This window comes from Carassius gibelio, chromosome B18 (assembly GCF_023724105.1).
Source record: "Carassius gibelio isolate Cgi1373 ecotype wild population from Czech Republic chromosome B18, carGib1.2-hapl.c, whole genome shotgun sequence".
Taxonomy (NCBI): Eukaryota; Metazoa; Chordata; class Actinopteri; order Cypriniformes; family Cyprinidae; genus Carassius; species Carassius gibelio.
In genome coordinates, this window is record NC_068413.1 from 30,440,338 (window position 1) to 30,462,156 (window position 21,819).

General features: G+C 34.9%; 1 protein-coding gene and 1 long non-coding RNA gene across 2 annotated transcripts in view; both read left to right on the forward strand.

Moving 5' to 3' along the window:
• Positions 1-21,819, forward strand: part of LOC127977509 (genetic suppressor element 1-like) — a 97,385-nt gene that overhangs the window by 40,284 nt on the left and 35,282 nt on the right. The gene's annotated exons all lie outside the window — the stretch shown is intronic.
• On the forward strand, positions 17,520-20,009 carry LOC127977468 (uncharacterized). The gene is made up of 2 exons (XR_008158244.1): positions 17,520-19,017; positions 19,446-20,009. It is a non-coding gene; the product is annotated as an uncharacterized LOC127977468 (long non-coding RNA).

Here is a 21,819-nt window from a genome sequence, read left to right on the forward strand (position 1 = left end):
GCATTTTGTGACGGATTGGATTGATTTTGATTCCACTGACATTCAGGCATACATCGGGCTGCTGATTCTGGCCGGCGTGTACAAGTCCCTAAATGAATCAACAAGAAGCCTGTGGGATGTGGAAAACGGACGTTCCATTTTCCGAGCCACCATGTCCCACCATAAATTCAAGCTCCTGAGCTCCACCCTGAGGTTCGATTTCAAAGGCCGATGCAGATTTCGCCAGTACATGCTCAGCAAGACTGCCAAGTATGGCATAAAAATTTGGGTCACCTGTGATGTCACCACATCCTATGCATGGAAGTTGCAAATTTACACGGGGAAGTCTCCTGGAAGTCCTGCGGAGGTGAAACAAGGAAAAAGGGTCATTCTGGAAATGACGGAGGGGCTCCAGGGGAACACTGTGACCTGTGACGATTTTTTCACCTCCTATGGACTGGCGGAGGAGCTTCTAAAGAAGAAGATGGCCCTAGTTGGCACAATTCGCAGGAACAAGCCAGAGCTTCCCCAACAGCTGCTGCAAATAAAGCATAGAGCACTTCTGTCCTCCCTCTTTGCTTTTACTAAAACGCACACAGCTGTGTCTTACGTACTCACGTTTTTGTCCTTTTGGACCTGAGTGGTAGTTTTTATTTTAAATCTGATACTTCATAAATATACGAAAGCATAAAAATGAATGTCGTTGTTAACCATTGACATATCCAAGGATGTAATATTTAAAGAAAAAAAAAAAACTGCTTAGCATTTAATATATGGAAATGTTTTATTATTATAATTTTTATAAAAATCAACAGTGGCATTATGTAAAGAAACCGGCGTATAAGGTGTTAAATTTCTGAAAATTTATGAATGTTTGGTTATTATGATTAGAACTGATGCTGGAAAAAAAATCTAAGTCAGTGAAAGTGGAAAAAATATATTAATCCATAATATTTGTATGACACTTTTTTGACAAGGACATTTTTGTCCTTTATGGGCCTGAGTGGTAGTTTTATTTTTGAGCTGACACTGCAAAAATAATATAAATGCATCCAAATTAATATTGTTGTTAATAATTAACATATCAAAGACTGTAATAATCAAAGAAAAAAAAATCTGATTAGCATTCACTATATGGAAAATAATAATCTAATCTATAATATTTTTATGACACTTTTTTGACATGGACATTTTTGTCCTTTATGGACCTGAGAGGTAGCTTTATTTTTAATCTGATACTGCATAGAAAATATGAATGCATAAAAATGTATGATGTTGTTAATCATTGACATATCCAAGTCTGTAATAATCAAAGAAAAAATAATTTGCTTAGAATTTAGTAAATTGAAAATAATTTAAAAAATTATTTTTTTCATAAAAAAACAACAGTGGCATTGTGTAAACAAACCAGCATTTAAAGGGTTAAAATTCTGAAAATTAATGAATGTTTGGTAATTATGAATAGAACTGATGCTAGTAAAAAATCCAAGTCAGTGAAAGTGGAGAAAAATATTAATCTATAATATTTTTAGGACACTTTTTGGACATGGACATTTTTGTCCCCTATGATCCTATGTGTAACTTTTTTTAAATTGATGCACAAGGGTTAAAAAAGGTTATAAATTAAACTGTATAAAAAAATATACTGAAACCGACTGTTTCAGATAAACAAGATCCAATGTTTTTTTTTTTTTTAGAGAGCAGAAAGGAGGTATTTTCACATCACCTTCCTGACCTGCAAGTATTCACAGCGTCTGTGTTTGCACGCCACAGTGCACACTCGTCGGAATTTACTACAAAATCATAATATCTTCAAAGCCATTTTTTTATTAAAACCAAACATATCTCACGCGAGAGTACCATGTTTTTGACAGTTTTCTGACGGTACTTTCAGACACAGAGCAGGAAAGACATTTGCAGGCCCTCTGCTTAGCCGTCCCAAAATACCTCCATTTAAAAGCAAAAATATTAAAATGACCGCCTGTACATCTAACAGGCTGTAGTTCTATTTTATATGTTTTGTATTAAAAGTACTATCCATATTATATTCCTTATTTAAAACAATATATTTAACCGACAGTATCCCCCAACGTGTGTTTTCCATCAGTTGTTTGCCCTTCAGCCTTATTACGTAGTGCTTTTCATTTAGCCTACTGTAAGATCCCTTTACAATAGTGTAATGAAAGTTAACTTTTCTTAAAGTTTATAGTTGTATTTTTCTGTATCCTCATCCTTCTATCCTGTAGATTGTATGCGTACTGTAAAATAACAAATATGCATCTTGCTTAAAGTCACTAAAATAATTACACCCACAATTTGAAACGTGTTTAAACACATTGTGTGTCACTAAAGCAAGGCACACCGTCTATCGTCTTATTTTTTTAAATAACCGATGACAAATCGTCTCTTCATATAATTTATCCACCCGAGTGCTTTTCTCACATGAGTAGAAAACTCTTTCTCTTTGGATGTGTTTGGCTGAAACATAATTTCTACATCAGGTTTTTTTTAAATGTACGCTGAACTTTTCTCATTCGACAGAAATACTATTTTCAAATTATTTACCCGGCCTATAACACTCGGTGTAAATGTTCTTACCTAGAACAGAAAACATACACTTTGACTGTTTTGTAGATGCCAACAGATCATGACAAGGGTGTTTCACATCTAAGAATCACAATTCACAGTTTTGTAAATCACATTTTTCTTACACCTCGAGATTTAGCCCTATCAAGATTTTGGAGGTCCGTTCACAATTTGTTTGTCGGATCCTACGTTTTTATGCGATCTTTGTGCAGCGTCATCGTAATAGGAATAAATGAAAATTAAGAAATTAAGTTACAGTTTTTCTCTTCGAGATATTCCTTTTAGCTCAACTTTGTGTCTGTCCAAAAGTGTGATCGCATGAAGCATCGAAGCAAAAATGAAGTCTAGCTGTTTTACACTTAAAACTATTACAACCTAAACAAATCAAACGGTACACTCGTTAAAGTTTCCACACTCTTGTGAGATACATTTTATCCATAACCTTTCGTGTATTCGAGCGACCAAATCACTAAGAAAGAGAGTATAGCGAGAAAACTTAACGTTTACAACGCATATACAATTCAGAATACAATTGTTAAAGTATTTTTTTTTTTGTTAAATGTTGATTTGTAAATGATATTTTTATTACTCCGTTAGATTTAGTCATCGTCTTCGGATAGCCGATGACGCAAATCACATTTTGTTTTAAGACTCCTGTAAGTTCATCGCGTGGGAAAGAGAGCGGGGTGAGTGTATTCTATTCATTTAAGAAAAATTATTAAACATTTCCCCCAAACATTTTTTTTCTATTATTTTGACAAAACACGACACAACGACATTAAAGAATGTTATCAGTTCCTACAGCCATCTTCTTCGATTCAAATAAATCAACATCTCCGGTGTACGTGTGTATGTGCTAAACATCTTTGCTTCTCCACTTTTCCAGATTTGTTAGATGGGCTACCATTGTAATACAAACACATTTGAGAACTACGACGTTCTCACTTTTGTAACGGTTATAGAAAAATGCCGTACACACTTTTGCATTTCATAATTCAGTGATTTTAGCTGTAATGGTCACATGAGACAAAAATTGTCAATGTGTGACTCGTAAACATGTATAATTTTATTTATTTATTTTTACCAGAGATAGTCGACCGATCTGTTGACACGTTGTTTTGCAGTTTTCTGATGAAGTGAAGTGAAGTGAAGTGAAGTGACATTCAGCCAAGTATGGTGACCCATACTCAGAATTTGTGCTCTGCATTTAACCCATCCGAAATGCACACACACAGAGCAGTGAACACAAACACACACACTGTGAGCACACACCCGGAGCAGTGGGCAGCCATTTATGCTGCGGCGCCCGGGGAGCAGTTGGGGGTTCGATGCCTTGCTCAAGGGCACCTAAGTCGTGGTATTGAAGGTGGAGAGAGAGCTGTTCATGCACTCCCCCCACCCACAATTCCGTCCGGCCCGAGACTAGAACTCACAACCCTTCGATTGGGAGTCCAACCCTCTAACCATTAGGCCACGACTTCCCCTTTTTTTTTTTTTTTTTTTTTTTTTTTTTTTTTTTTTTTTTTTTTTTTTTTTTTTGTGAGAGTTTTCTCTGACTGCGGTCAAACATACACTGCCTGTTCATAGGAATTTTACGGCATGACAATATCGCCCCTACATCTAGAGCTCTTGTTCATATAGCCGATGACCGTATTCAGATTGTTTCAGCATCTCCGCTCGACATTAAAGAGTAGGCCTATGCGTACTCCCCTTCGGTCGTAAGCATTATCATCTACCGTGTGCTGAGATTTTTCTGCTTTGTCCACTTTTGACGGATTTGCTAGAGGGACTATGTCCCCACGTTGTAACGTGATTACGTTTAAGATCCATAAGATTGCACTACATTCACCTGAAAAGGTTATAGATATAGTCTTTTATACAGGAAATGTGTATCGGAATAACAATTACCTAATAGTGAAATCCACTCTTCTAAACTATTGTGAAAACTTTTAATGTTGATCCGGCCCACCAGACGTGTATCTTTTTCATTGTTTTTTAGATAAAGACTATTCTCAGAGTTTGGTCAAACAGACAAAACATGAACAAAATAGAGTACAAGATGATTAAATGATTGTCAAGAGAGTGTTTAAACTGAGATTGTGATGCACTTTAGAGCTTTTTCTGGTCTACCTGTGTCACAATGACAAATAATAGCCACTACCTCGACTTTTAAAATGAGCCTTACCATCTTCTGTTATGACTCTTATACTTAATACAAACCCATCTACTACACTAAAGTTAGACATTAAAAGTCATGGATGTCATGGATGTGGTATTTTCATCGTATGCATCTCTAAACAGTACTTCAATAAATAAACCGCTGTTGATAAGTCGTTCATTTAAGTGAGAGGCGGGATGATTTTGACAGTTTTAGTCATTCATCGTGCTTAAGGTCTGATCCGGGAAACCGCACTACGACTGGAACTGCGCTGTCACATCTAAATAAACCGCTCTTCTTTAAGAAAACCGCGAGGCGAGCAGTTTCTGACATCTATTAATTCACTTCATTTTTTTCACCACCACAAATATTTTGTTTAGCATACATATTAGTTTTAGTCAGTTTCATAGGCGTCACGCATGACGTTTATAGTTATTTTAAATAATTATGATAGAGTTACAGGTTTAGGTCAGTGGGGTGCCTGTAAGCGGTGACAACTTCGAGCATCGGAGACGACGGTGTTACTCAAACAGCCCATATCTTTATCTTTTAACAAAAACTGTCGTATTATGCGTTACTAAGACAAAATCTGTAACAGCGTTCATTAATATGTTGAAATGAAAATAAACATACAAAACTTTATAATGACCGTATAGCCTAACACCGCATTGACAAATGTTTGTTCTAACGCTTTCGCCCAAAAATTGCTAAATTTCTTAACGGACGCTAGAGCGAACTGTAAACCACACACTTTCTCATCGCATTACACTTAGAAACTGCACATGGTTAAAGCTATTACACCATAAACTGTCTAAAGTTGTTAATGTACAAGCACAGTAAACTATTTCTACAAAAAAATATCATTGCACTACTGTTTTTGCATATAATACATCGTTCAACAATACTTTTGCACACTCATTCGACTTTATTTATTACCGCCGTTCTCACGTTCCTGCTGTTCATAATGTATATATAATCCTTCATTGCTCTGTTCATCATGTACATACGATCCCTACATTGCATTCATATTTATATTCTGTATATACTCTGATCAATATCGTATATAGCAACTACAATGTATATTCTGTATAGCTTTACTTACTCTGCACTTTTATGTATATAAAACACTATATTCTTGCACTTCTGGTGAGATGCTAACTGCATTTTATTAGCTCTGTACTTGTACTCTGCATAATGACAATAAAGTTGAATCTAATCTAATCTAAACAAGTACAATCGTACGCTTCCAGGACTTTGCTCATTCTTTCTGTTTCAATTTGTTTAAAGACTTTCGCATTCTTATCTTATTTTCACCAACTAAGCGTAATTCCTAGGCCTCGCGGATTGTTTTCTAGTTTTGGCCTTCAACCTCTTTGTTCATACGTCGTGATATCTCTGTGAATTTGCTCGATTTCATAAAATATCTTTTACGTTATATCATTATACTATCCTAGTTTATATCAGATACAAGTTTGTTTCTTCATATTTCTCTTACATCTACCCCCGTTAGAGTATCCGCGACAGTATACTCATTGTAATGTGCTAAATCATTAAAATCCAAAATATGAACTCTGAGAAAGAATATCCGGTGAAAGGATTCAAACTTTTATTTCAACAAAACAGTGTTGAATTTACATTGAAGTAATGAAGAAAGTGATCAAATTGTTATTACAAACAATAGGGATGACATGACATCACAAGTTATCTAGCCAGAAAAGAAAATCTCGGCAGGCCCTCAAGTTTTGTTCTACTATGAAATTGACGACGGTTTCAATGATTTCATGTATGGCGAAACCATAATGTTTAGCGACTAACATCACACACAAATCCGTTATGCACGTACACAGACTGAGAGTCTCGTTAATGTACATCTCGCCGCTACATTCGGCCGTCACATACAGAATTTTTCTGGTCGTTACACAAATCGGCGCCTTGCTGGTCATATACAAGCTCGTCAAATCGGGCCACGGATTAATTTTCAGTCTTCTTACAACGTCCATTTCTTTCTTGAGATTTGTTACTCGCTTGGAATCCGTCATACAATCAAGATTCGGATCAGACGCATCGTCTATGATTTTACGCATCTTATCAATCATTTGCTCTCTGTAACATTGTTTAAACATAGAGTCTATGTTGGCTTTTACAGGACACATCTTTCCTTCGGCACAGCCGCACTCCACTCGATCATCCGCAGCAGCGCTGGTAGTGGCAGACATCCTTTTCAGAATTTGTTCCAAGACATAAACCGAGCGTTTTTAAAATCCACGATGATCTAGTGTTTTTTAAAATCCACAACGATCCAGTGTTTTTTTTTTAAAAATGGTTCAGATCCGTCGAAGTCTTATTATTTGAAAAATTAGAGAGTGCCCCAGTTTCAGACAAAGCCGATTCTGTCAGTCCAGGTAGATGATGTTTTGATCGAAAAGATGTTGCAGTAGCTCCATCGACCGCGCTGTAAAACCCTTGTTCGCAGATCATAAGAAAACCTGCGATAACTGCAGAGTTTATGAGGTCAGCCGCTCACAGGGGATAAAGACTAGCAGTAGTCACAAGGAAGTAGCGGTGGATCTTCTGTACATTCGACCAAAAAAAAATGGGTTGGAGGCGTTGCGCTCAAAAAGCGGAGGAGGGTGAAGGGCCGTGGTTAGGGGTTTGACTTGCGAGAAATATGAAGAAACAAACTTGTATCTGATATAAACTAGGATAGTATAATGATATAACGTAAAAGATATTTTATGAAATCGAGCAAATTCACAGAGATATCGCGACGTATGAACAAAGAGGTTGAAGGCCAAAACTAGAAAACAATCCGCGAGGCCTAGGAATTACGCTTAGTTGGTGAAAATAAGATAAGAATGCGAAAGTCGTTTAAACAAACTGAAACAGAAAGAATGAGCAAAGTCCTGGAAGCGTACGATTGTACTTGTTTAGATTAGATTAGATTCAACTTTATTGTCATTATGCAGAGTACAAGTGCAGAGCTAATAAAATGCAGTTAGCATCTCACCAGAAGTGCAAGAATATAGTGTTTTATATACATAAAAGTGCAGAGTAAGTAAAGCTATACAGAATATACAGTGTAGTTGCTATATACGATATTGATCAGAGTATATACAGAATATAAATATGAATGCAATGTAGGGATCGTATGTACATTATGAACGGAGCAATGAAGGATTATATATACATTATGAACAGCAGGAACGCGAGAACGGCGGTAATAAATACAGTCGAATGAGTGTGCAAAAGTATTGTTGAACGATGTATTATATGCAAAAACAGTAGTGCAATGATATTTTTTGTAGAAATTGTTTACTGTACTTGTACATTAACAACTTTAGACAGTTTATGGTGTAATAGCTTTAACCATGTGCAGTTTCTTAGCGTAATGCGATGAGAAACTGTGCGGTTTACAGTTCGCTCTAGCGTCCGTTAAGAAATTTAGCAATTTTTGGGCGAAAGCGTTAGAACAAACATTTGTCAATGCGGTGTTAGGCTATACGGTCATTATAATGTTTTGTATGTTTATTTTCATTTCAACATATTAATGAACGCTGTTACAGATTTTGTCTTAGTAACGCGTAATACGATAGTTTTTGTTAAAAGATAAAGATATGGGCTGTTTGAGTAGCACCGTCGTCTCCGATGCTCGAAGTTGTCACCGCTTACAGGCACCCCACTAACCTAAACCTGTAACTCTATCATAATTATTTAAAATAACTATAAACTTCATGCGTGACGCCTATGTAACTGACTAAAACTAACATGTATGCTAAACAAAACATTTGCGGTGGTGAAAAAAATGAAGTGAATTAATAGATGTCAGAAACTGCTCGCCTCGCGGTTTTCTTAAAGAAGAGCGGGTTATTTAGACGTGACAGCGCAGTTACAGTTGTAGCGCGTTTTCCGGATCAGACCTTAAGCACGATCAATGACTAAAACGGTCAAAATCATCCCGCCTCTCACTTAAATGAACGACTTATCAACAGCGGTTTATTTATTGAAGTACTGTTTAGAGACGCATACGATGAAAATACCACATCCATGACATCCATGACTTTTAATGTCTAACTTTAGTGTAGTAGATGGGTTTGTATTAAGTATAAGAGTCATAACAGAAGATGGTAAGGCTCATTTTAAAAGTCGAGGTAGTGGCTATTATTTGTCTTTGTGACACAGGTAGACCAGAAGAAGCTCTAAAGTGTATCACAATCTCAGTTTAAACACTCTCTTGACAATCATTTAATCATCTTGTACTCTATTTTGTTCATGTTTTTGTCTGTTTGACTAAACTCTGAGAACAGTCTTTATCTAAAAAACAATGAAAAAGATACACGGCTGGTGGGCCAGATCAACATTAAAAGTTTCACAATAGTTTAGAAGAGTGGATTTCACTATTAGGTAATTGTTATTCTGATACACATTTCCTGTATAAAAGACTATATCTATAACCTTTTCAGGTGAATGTAGTGCAATCTTATGGATCTTAAACGTAATCACGTTACAACAAGGCGACATAGTCCCTCTAGCAAATCCGTCAACAGTGGACAAAGCAGAAAAATCTCAGCGCACGGTAGATGATAATGCTTACGACCAAAGGGGAGTACGCATAGGCCTACTCTTTAATGTCAAGCGGCAAATGCTGAAACAATCTGAATACGGTCATCGGCTATATGAACAAGAGCTCTAGATGTAGGGGCGATATTGTCATGCTGTAAAATTTCTATGAACAGGCAGCATATGTTTGACCGCAGTCTGCGAAAACTGCAAAACAACGTGTCGACTATCTCTGGTAAAAATAAATGAATAAATAAAATGATACATGTTTACGAGTCACACGTTGACAATTTTTGTCTTATGTGCTCATTACAGCTAAAATCACTGAATTATGAAATGCAAAAGTGTGTACGGCATTTTTCTATAACCGTTACAAAAGTGAGAACGTCGTAGTTCTCAAATGTGTTTGTATTACAACGGTAGCCCATCTAACAAATCTGGAGAAGTGGAGAAGCAAAGATGTTTAGCACATACACACGTACACAAGAGATGTTGATTTATTTGAATCGAAGAAGATGGCCGTAGGAACTGATAACATTCTTTAATGTCGTCGTGTCGTGTTTTGTCAAAATAATAGAAAAAAAAATGTTCGGGGGAAATGTTTAATATTTTTTTCTTAAATGAATAGAATATGCTCACCCCGCTCTCTTTCCCACGCGAAAGTTAGCATGAACTTACAGAAGTCTTAAAACAAAATGTGATTTGCGTCATCGGCTATCCGAAGACGATGACTAAATCTAATGGAGTAATAAAAATATCATTTACAAATCAACAGTTAACAAGTCAACAGTTTTCTTGCTATACTCTCTGGTTTGGTCGCTCGAATACACAAAAGGTTATGGATAAAATGTATCTCACAAGAGTGTGGAAACTTTAACGCGCTCAAACTTAAACAAGTGTACCGTTTGATTTGTTTAGGTTGTAATAGTTTTAAGTGTAAAACAGCTAGACTTCATTTTTGCTTCGATGCTTCATGCGATCACACTTTTGGACAGACACAAATTTGAGCTAAAAGAAATATCTCGAAGAGAAAAACTGTAACTTAATTTCTTAATTTTCATTTATTCCTATTACGATGACGCCGCACAAAGATCGCATAAAAACCTAGGATCCAACAAACAAATTGTGAACGGACCTCCGAAATCTTGATAGGGCTAAATCTCGAGGTGTAAGAAAAATGTGATTTACAAAACTGAATTGTGATTCTTAGTGAAACACCCTTGTCATGATCTGTTGGCATCTACAAAACAGTCAAAGTGTATGTTTTCTGTTCTAGGTAAGAACATTTACACCGAGTGTTATAGGCCGGGTAAATAATTTGCAAATAGTATTTCTGTAGAATGAGAAAAGTTCAGCGTACATTTAAAAAAAATTTCTGATGTAGAAATTATGTTTCTGCCAAACACATCCAAAAGAGAAAGAGTTTTCTACTCGTGTGAGAAAAGCACTCGGGTGGATAAATTATATGAAGAGACGATGATGGTCATCGGTTATTTAAAAAAATAAGACGATAGACGGTGTGCCTTGCTTTAGTGACACACAATGTGTTTAAACACGTTTCAAATTGTGGGTGTAATTATTTTAGTGACTTTAAGCAAGATGCATATTTGTTATTTTACAGTACGCATACAATCTACAGGATAGAAGGATGGGGATACAGTAAAATACAACTATAAACTTTAAGAAAAGTTAACTTTCATTACACTATTGTAAAGGGATCTTACAGTAGGCTAAATTAAAAGCACTACGTAATAAGGCTGAAGGGCAAACAACTGATGGAAAACACACGTTGGGGGGATACTGTCGGTTAAATATATTGTTTTAAATAAGGATTTAAATACAAAAGTAAGTACTTTTAATACAAAACATATAAAATAGAACTACAGCCTGTTAGATGTACAGACGGTCATTTTAATATTTTTGCTTTTAAATGGAAGTATTTTGGCACGGCTAAGCAGAGGGCCTGCAAATGTCTTTCCTGCTCTGTGTCTGAAAGTACCGTGGATATGTGAAAGGTTTACGACCGTAGCAACGCACATAAATTACATCTCTAGGACGCGTGGGTCTTTCCTGAACCATCTTTAATGATTGAATACCATCGAGGGTCTTTCTTCTAAAAGATAAAACAACTTCATATAAACTTCACAGTCTATACTGTGACAAACAAACGAGCTCCTAAGTATAGATTTAAAGCTAAATCAATATTTTTTATTTTTTATTTTTAAAACATACAGAAAGACTTTGGCATCATGTTTCATATTGTGTGTGTGTGTGTGTGTGTGTGTGTGAGAGAGAGAGAGAGAGAGAGAGAGAGGAGAGAGAGAGAGAGAGAGAGAGAGAGAGAGAGAGAGAGAGAGAGAGAGAGAGAGAGTGTGTGTGTGTGTGTGTGTGTGTGTGTGTGAGGGAGAGAGGGAGATAGAGTGTGTGTGTGTGTGTGTGGGTGTGTGGGTGTGAGGGAGAGAGAGAGAGAGATGGTATGAAAACTTTGAAGATGGTGCTAAAAATAAGAACTTTAAAGAATCTAAAGTGATTAATGCATGACGCATTTAATATAATATAATCATATATATGATATGATATAATATGATATAAATAATTATTTATTATATAATATTATATAAAAATATAAAATATTTTAGGTAATATATATCATCATTTTGTTGAATTAAGAATCAACGGACATCAGATGTACTGGGGGTACTGATTATTAAAAAACATTACATTAATGTTAGCTTTGAAATAATGTACACCATTGACTTAGAACATGCGGTCTGGAACTCCACCCTCGCCTGCGCGGGGTGTGTGTGAAGCAGCCCCTCAGGTCTCACATACATTTCACTACGAGGACCTGTGAGATTCTGTTTATGATTTAATCATTTTTATTTTATTTTTTAAGTCGTATTATTTTATTTTGGGGATATTTCATTCATGTTTGGACATCTCTCACCGGTCTAAAACTGTAAGGGATAAATTTTTATATGTATCATCAGAAATGTTTATTGTATATACTATGCTATCACATTTAAAATAAGTTATCTTTTTAAAAAAAGAAGAGTATGGTGTGTTTTATAAGTTTGATTAACTTAAATGTTGAATACTTTTTTTGTTTAATGAATTGCTTTAGGATGATGATTTCATTATATAATTATTTATTTCCATATTCTTTAACCCCTGGAGTCTGAGTGGGTTTTGGGGGGACTGGAGATATTTTGGCATCCCTCAGACGTCGTGTTTTTCATTATCCTAAAACTTATTAATGGCTAAAAGTCTGAATATCCATAATATGTGATCAGCATGATTTTACATGTCTGTAATTTTGAGAAGGCTGCGTTTATGATTAGTTTTTGTTTAAAATATGTTTAAAACTTGTTTGTATACTTATTGGTTGAATACATGATTAAAAAAATGAATGATAAATGATTTGCTTTGGTTTAGTAACATATCTGTTACTGCGATGTGTTTTACAAGTTTGATAAACACGTTTAAAATGTATGTTCCGGTTTAGTAACATGCCGTCATATATAATTTAATATTGTTTAAAATAGAGATAAGTCTCTTTTTAACTTGATATGTCCACGCGTATGTCCGCTTGTTTATATGGTTTATCAAAATACAAATTTGTATAGCGCCGTGGATATTATAGTGATATAACAAGGTACATGTGGCTTATGATGAAGTTTATAGGCTAGTCATAATTCAGATCGCTTAAAAGTGTACGTGCATGCAGCATTTTATTGTATGGTGGTAATGTAGCTGTACGGTTAAAATAAAAAAAATTAAACCGCTTTTTGAAAAAGATCAGTTATAGTTCCGTTTACTGCGTTGGAAGGGTTTAGGGCTGATACAATAATCAGTATTATGCCTTGCGTATGAATTCCACCGGAGGAAGCCGTTTCACTAAGACCGGTAGACCCGTGCATTACTGACCGGGAGCGCATACACGCCCGCAATGTGGTGTTCATAGATGACAAACGGATAACGCGATGGCAAAACGTCGATTTAACGGAGCAGAATTGTTTTTTTGTTTTTTGTTTTCTGAAATTCTATACATAGCATTGTAGCAGGGAAAGCTAAGCACGCATCACAGGATGTCGTCATATTTTCAAAATAAAAGTATTTTTTCATTTTTCATTCGTGATATTAAGTCAAGTAACACATACTTTATACTGTTAAAATATCTCTATCAGCAGATGACTGCGTAATCTGCTTAACATGAAATATTAATACGCCATAAAGACGCGATAGACTGTAAAAATAGCATAACAGGCTTTGATCAATGAATAGTTTTTATTTTTATTTTTATATCTCTATCAGCAGGTGCCTGCGTAACCTGCTTAACATGAAGAAAATTACAGGATGACATGAAATATGGTTTTAAAGTCGCCATAGACTGTAAAAAATAGCATAACAGGCTTTGATCAATTATATATTTTTTCCCCGATCCTGGTAAAATATATATTTTTAGTGATGACTAAAACTATTGTAAATGTTTTGTTTTATATACATTAAAATAAGAAAATAAGACTTGGAGACGAATGTGTGTACACAGTCATCAGAGGGAGAGAGAGAGAGAGAGAGAGAGAGAGAGGGGTCCAAGAGATGCTAGCCACGCACCAAACGTAATTCATAGGTGAACCATCAGAAAACTGTCAAAATCATGGTACTCCCGCGTGAGATACGTTTGGTTTTAATTAAAAAATGGCTTTGAAGATATTATGATTGGTTAGTAAATTCCGACGAGTGTGCACTGTGGCGTGCAAACGCAGACAGTGGGGACACAGAGGGTCCGGATCAAAGGTGTGTGAAAACATCTCTTTTTCTGCTCTCTAAAAAAAAAAAAAAAAAAAAAAAGGAAAAAAAGATCTTGTTTTATCTGAAACAGTCGGTTTCAGTATATTTTTTTATACAGTTTAATTTATAACCTTTTTTAAAAGAACGGAATGTTTTTTCAACCTTAGTTAAATTGTTTTTAGATTATGTATATTATATAAACTATATAATGTTTTATATATATATATATATATATATATATATATATATATATATATATATATATATATATATATAAATGTGAAATAATTAAAATGTGTTTTAGATTATATAAATTATATAATGTTTTATATATATAAATGTGAAATAATTAAAATGTGTTTTCAACCTTTAATTGTTTTTTTAGATAATATAAATTATATCATGTTTTATATATATATATATATATATATATATATATATATATATATATATATATATATATATATATATATGTATATATATATATATAAAAATGTAGAACACACCGATCCCATTTATACACCGCTCATAAATGTAATGGGAGGGGGGGAGAAGCCGTATAACCACACACACACACACACACACACACACACGTAACCGTATAACTGGGATAAAGTTCAAACAAGCTAACTGACACAAAGTTCAAACAACTGGCACAAACTTCAAACAAGCTAATTGACACAAACTTCAAACAAGCTAACTGACACAAACTTCAAACAAGCTATCTGGCACAAACTTCAAACAAACTAACTGACACAGAGTTCAAACAGCTTCTGTCAAAAGCGCATGATCGATGCGTGAGGAGTCTTTCATGTTCCGTTTAAACTAGCCGTCAAAACCATGATTTAGAACTAATTAGGTCAATAGGGTAAAACTTTCTGTCAAAACCACATGATCGATGCGTGGAAAGGTCATAGGTTAACCCTTGAACTCATTTGTCCCGCCCATCCATCATAAGGTTACCGGAAGTTCAACCTGTCAAAGGTCAAAGGTCAAAGTCATAAATCATCATGACAGAAGGTGCAGTATATCTACTACTGTCCCGGCCCTAGTAATTTTATTTTACATGACAAAAGCATTTCATTTAAGATATACATCATTAAATGCAAAAAGTCTGGCTGTGCTGAATGGGTACATTTTCGTACCCTATTAAGCACACCCCTGTTCCCATTAAGCTCACATCATGTTTTATTAAAAATTCTTGTTTATTTTAAACAACCTTTTTAAAGAATAATTGAAAAATATATATTTTTTGAAGGTACACAGTCAATCAAAAAAAAAAAAAAAAAAAAACAATACTACAATCAGGCAAAACGGCATCAGGCAAAAAGTTCATACAGATTTTATTATGAAAACTATTATTAACTGTGTCTATGAAATTATAGTTCGTCACACTTTATTTTACACTTTATTTTAAACATCAATAAAATGCCAATTTATAATATTATGGATGTAAAAGTACAATCCAGTAATTCCTGTGAAGTAATATAGTAGCATAGCACACAATCTTATACAGTTAGTCAGCTAACTATGTTCTCTAGCATCTGCGCTATTTGATAAAACTATCTTTCTATCTTTTGGATCTAATTGTAATTATTTCCCACATTCAAGTTCCAGGTTATAAACTTAGAATATGCAAAAGTCTAAACATTAATATCTTAATTTTACAGAAAGTAGTGAAACTTACCCAAAATAAAGGCTTAAACATCTAAAAAAGGCACATTTAAGGGGCTCCTCTTTTTGTGAAAGTTCTCAGACAGCTTTCAAAATGGCTGCCAGGCAGTGTGAACACATGAAGACCCATAATCTCCATGTGCAATGATCTGATTGACTTGAAATTACAGGAGGTATGTAGTAATAAACACATCAATTGGTTAAGACGTCAAGTATGATAATACATATTTTTTTCTATTTATAATCTGAGCTCAAATATCGAAATGTTTACCCTATATAATATAGTAAATTAAACATTACCTTGTCATAATAGTGTTTTATGATTTATAAACATAACTGATATGCCAGTAAAATATAATACCCATATTAGTTAGATACATTAGTTTTGTGTGTGTGTGTGTGTGTGTGTGTGTGTGTGTATATATATATATATATATATATATACACACACACACACACACACACACACACACACAAAACTAATGTATCTAACAAATATGGGTATTAATCTAGATTAAAAAAAAATATCTATGCCCACCTCTAATATATATATATATATATATATATATATATATATAAATATATATATATATATATATATATATATATATTAGAGGTGGGCATAGATAATTTTTTTTTAATCTAGATTAATTAATCTAGATTAAAATGGCTCATTCGAATTCTGCCGACGGCATTCAGAATATGTGTGTTACCCAAATAAAATTGACAAACAGTAAGTCTTTGAGAAGGGGTTTATCAAGCTAGATGGTGCATTAGAAATTTACATCTCCTGTTTCCAAAATGCATCACAAACTGCTTGAAAAAGCTGTAAACTAATTCCACATTGCACAAGCGGGGACCCGGTGAAGGTTGTACCAGTGGGCCCTGTTTGAAATTGTCTAATTTGTATGTTTGTTTATTTTTATTTATTTGTGCTATTTACACAATGTTTAAGGTTTTTTCAAGTTTGTAGGTGTCAAGGTACAGAAACGAAATAAATGTAAAAAAGCACTGGATAGTCTTCAATATAAAAATGAAATGTACAATGAAACCTACATTTATTTAGACACCTTCAACATTTCTCACATTATTACAGTTTTGCTATATATATCAAAAAATAAATCTGGTGTCTGAATAATTTTTGGTTTGACTGTTAAAACTACAAAGTCGTCAAGAGCAGTGAGTGATTTTCATTTTCTTGGATTAACATTACAGCAGCCAGTAGCTAAATTAGGCATGGTCACTTTAAGAGACGATGAACGCATCCAATATAATATACACATCCCATTTTTTTCCTCAACTGTTTACTTTCAGTTAAGAAATAACTGACAGTTTTTTCGAGCATAATTTCCAAGGTGGATATTTTGACATATTTCGTATGTATTTGTTGGCACTAGAGCAAAAATAAGCAAATTCGTTGTTCAAGTGTTTTGATCAAAACACTTGAAAACGCTTATGTTTAGCGTCTCGAGGCGCCTTTCTATGTGTAGCCCTGAACACCAGAACACAGCGAGTACTGAATCGAGCTCTTTCACATCTTGTTGTTTGTTTTAAACTGCGATTTGTATTTGTTCGTTCTGGTGCAGGGGGGACTTTGAGGAGAACTTCGCAGAAGAGAGCTCGGTTCAGTGCCGCTGTCCGTTAGGCTGGCCTCAACCAGTCGGTTATATATATATATATATATATATATATATATATATATATATATATATATATATATATATATATATATATATATATATATATATATATATATAGGCTATACACACACACAGGTGCTGGTAATATAATTAAAATATCATCAAAAAGTTGATTTATTTCAGTAATTCCATTCAAAAAGTGAAACTTGTATATTATATTCATTCATTACACACAGACTGATATATTTCAAATGTTTATTTCTTTTAATTTTGATTATTATAACTGACAACTAAGGAAAATCCCAAATTCAGTATCTCAGAAAATTAGAATATTACTTAAAACCAATACAAAGAAAGGATTTTTAGAAATCTTGGCCAAATGAAAAGTATGAACATGAAAATTATGAGCATGTAAAGCACTCAGTACTTAGTTGGGGCTCCTTTTGCCTGCATTTTTGCAGCAATGCGGCGTGGCATGGAGTCGGTCTGTCTGTGGCAATGCTCAGTTGTTATGAGAGCCCAGGTTGCTCTGTAGTGATGGGTCGTTCGCGAAAGCCGACTCTAAGAGCCGGCTCTTGTAGGTGAACGACGGGAGCTGGCTCGCATATCTGAAGAGCCGACTCCATTTAAAAAAAAATATATATATTGCCTATAGAAATTAAATCATTATGTAATAATGAAATAATGGATGCATTTTATTTTATTTAAAATAATTGACTAATTCAAAGAACAAAAAATATATATTTCAACTGTCTGATCAGCCTCACATTCTGTTCCTGTCAATCATACACGAGGTTTCAACCAATTATACGGCATGAGGGAGGGGCCGAGTCATCACACACACACACACACACACACACACACACACCACACACAGTGTCAAACTCAGAGGAGAGGAGAGGAAAAACACAACAGCTTTTGAAAACAAAACAAAAGCAGGAAAATGAGTCGGAAGCACAGCCGAATTTGGAATCATTGTAATGATCATCAGCCCCTCGAAAGTAAGGCAGCTTGCATTTCTGAATGCATATTTCTCATAAAATAAAAATATGATCAGCATTGTGTGTGTATGTGTTCATGCTAGTTATACAAAACTGAGATAGTCTATGCTGACTATATAACACGCCAAAAAAGAGGGACCAGTTTAATCCTTTTTTAATCCAGTTTTAATCCCTGATAGTGGCCTTCAGCTCTTCTGCATTCAACCAGGGGCGGGTCTACGTGGTGGCGGTGCCCCCCCTGAAATTCGATTGGCCACCCCAGGTGCCCCCCCTATAAGATGTCTTGTGATTGGTTCATTCTATGGCCAATCATTTTATAGAATCTACTGAAGTCAGCGATTCAAAGAAGTGCAGCGTCGACAGAAGGTGCGTTCCGTTCGACCGTAAGTGTACTGCGAAGTGGACTTCACAGGGTATTCCGCCATCTTAAGTGAGATTCCAATCGGAAGGGAGCGATGTTCAGTTCGAAGGGCACTACGCACGGCACAGGGAATAAGGGAACATCGATACATCACTTCACAGGAAGTGGAGAGCGATTATCCCCCAACTGTCATTGCGCGAAGCACGTCATTACCAGTCAGAACGGCCGTCTTCGCTGACTTCATTCATATTCATTACGGATTGTAAAAAGGTATAATAATAAAAGTGACTAGAAGCAGACGAGGCTCTGCCATTTTTCTTTGTTTTACTTTATTTACCTCAGTGTTTACTATACGGCTGTGCGCGGGAAGAAGGCGCACGAGACCGCTATGCAATTATATGACCATTTATTAAAAACACATTTAGGCTATACAGTTAACCAAATAAAAGTTTATTTTCAAATCTGCATGACAGCAGGGCTTCAATTCTGTTAATAGTGAAGTAATAGCAGCAATTGTCAATTAAAGTGTATAATAAACATACGTTTTTCATTATATAGTACTCAATGATTTTTTTATTGTATAGTGTACATATTTTAAATGTGATTGTAAATAAAAATTAAAATATGAATGTAGTCTTATATATTTATATCATAATCTGTGCGACCCCATTGGTGACTTTCTTTGATGACGTTTGCAGGGCGTACCAAATGAGCAGTTATTGCCAGTGAAGTCCACTTCAACTGATATACCGTGCTCAGGGAGTAGGGAGCAGTGAACACTGCGTAGGGACCCTGTCGAATGGAACGCACCTAGAGACACTAATGATGGGAAGTTTGGATCATTATACTGACCCTGACTTTTGAGTCACGTTCAGCAAAATGAACGAATCTTTTTTTGAGTAATTTCGTTCATTTTAGCAAAATGTAATTAAAATGTTACGTGTTTCTTCCCCAACACATCTAGTAACGTTACTTAAGCAAACGTTGATCACACTACAAACAATACAAAACTAAAATGCTATAAAGATACAGAAAAGATTAATTAATTATTTACCTGGGTCTTCAGTCTGTGATTAACTCACCTCTTGTCTGACAAGTCTTCAGCTTCAAATCATTCCTTAATCACATGACAGATCCATGCGCTATTTCTGACATTTCTGACATTTGTCACTGTTTTTGTTACTGTTTCTTCTGGATCTGTGGTGTTATTATTTTATGAATAAATAAAACCTTGTTATAAATAAAATATTGATTAATTTGTCTTTTTGACTGTCTATCAGTAAATAAACACTAGGCTATATAATAATATAATAATCCAAGTATTTATAGCCTAGTTTATTTTTTAATCCAATTTTGAGTTTGCTGGTATAATAAATGTTTTTCCTAGGCAGACTTGACAAATTGGTCTAATATATACATAAACATAAAACAAAGAGCTGGTAGGTAACCTTTATGTATGTTTTAATATGTTTGTATGGTTTTCTCAGATCAACCCCGTCAGGCTCTGCTCTGCTCGTTGGTCGTGGTTGATTTCAATCCAATGTTCAGTCAACGTTTAATAAAACGCAATAAAAGTAAAATACGCTGGCCAACATCAAACAATAAACAGTCATGGTGATTTGCATATTTTGTATCCGTTTATTTTGTGACAGTGACTACATAGCAAGATTGCACCAAATAACAATATGCACAGAATGTTCCATAATAATACTTGTTAATGCATGAGAGTCAGTCAGTCAGTTAGTCAGTTAAATTGTCAGACCTAACTTAGTCATTTACACGTGAAATTACGTGGATGCATTCTGTGCATTTCATTCACAATTAAAAAATTTTTTTTTGAGATTGAGAATAACAGACACATAAGTGTTTCTTTTGAAGGCAGGGAAGGCAGTGAAGAAGTAAAGATATAGGGAGTTTCTTTCAAAGAAAAAATAAATTATTTATTCTCAAATTTAATACATACAGGGATGACTAAAAACTACATTAATAAAAAATGTGCTTTATTACTGCATTTGTTTACAAGTAACTATTCAAGTTAATAAATAATAAAATCAATAGGATTTGCGTAATATACTGTAGAATTTAGCTTTTTTTTTTATTATTTTTGGTCACTGGTGGCCACCCCATTTGGAGGCAGTGCCCCAGCATGGCCCCCCCACTGAAAATGCTCTAGACACGCCCCTGCATTCAACTAACCTGCCCGCAACTCGGACCACAAAAATGGACAATAAAATATTGTACCTGACCCGCATTTTTTAAAAGTAGTACATGCTCATCATAGCGTCATTGGGCCATAGACGTAGGAACTAGGCAAAAGGAAAAAAAATCCTTAATATATTCTAATTTTGTCCAGAAAAAAATGTCAATAAGCTCATAATTTGTTCTAAAATAGTCTAGTCTGGCTATGTCTATTTGCGTTTCTCCATATATTCCGCTCCGCTCGCTCATTCCGTGGGGTCTCGCTCAACCCAGAATGGCCTGCTGTTTCGAAAATATGCAAGGAGACATTTAATTGTTTAGCAATAAACTGGTGTTTTCTGTGTCGCTGCAAAAATGAAGTTGACTCGCCATGCCAGAGAGAAATGCACATTTCATATGGCATAAACAGAGAGTAGCCTATTTATTTTGGTTTTAATATTTTCATTTAAAAGTAGACATTTCAAGCTTTCTGTAATATATAGCCTATATTTCTCAAATCTGTGAGGCACAAGCTGAGTTTCGGCGCCCTCCAGTTCACATGTAATTCAAGCAATCGTGCCATCATTACATTGTCTGCTTATTTGCTTCTTATTTATAAAAACCGGGCAATTGATTAATAAAAAATAGATCAAAATGAAGATGCAATTTATACAAAACGAAATTCTTTTAAAAAGAGTTTTCTATAAAACAAAACTTCGAGTTCGTGTGTCATCTTTGCGCCAGTTATTCAGCCAATAAAGTGTAGGCCCATGTATTTCAAAATTGTGTCTAGTACTATATTAATTAAAAAGGTAAACGACCCGACTGACCGCAACCCGAATATCATTAAAAATATTTTTGCATTACTCGTTACCACGGGTGACCGCAGGCACC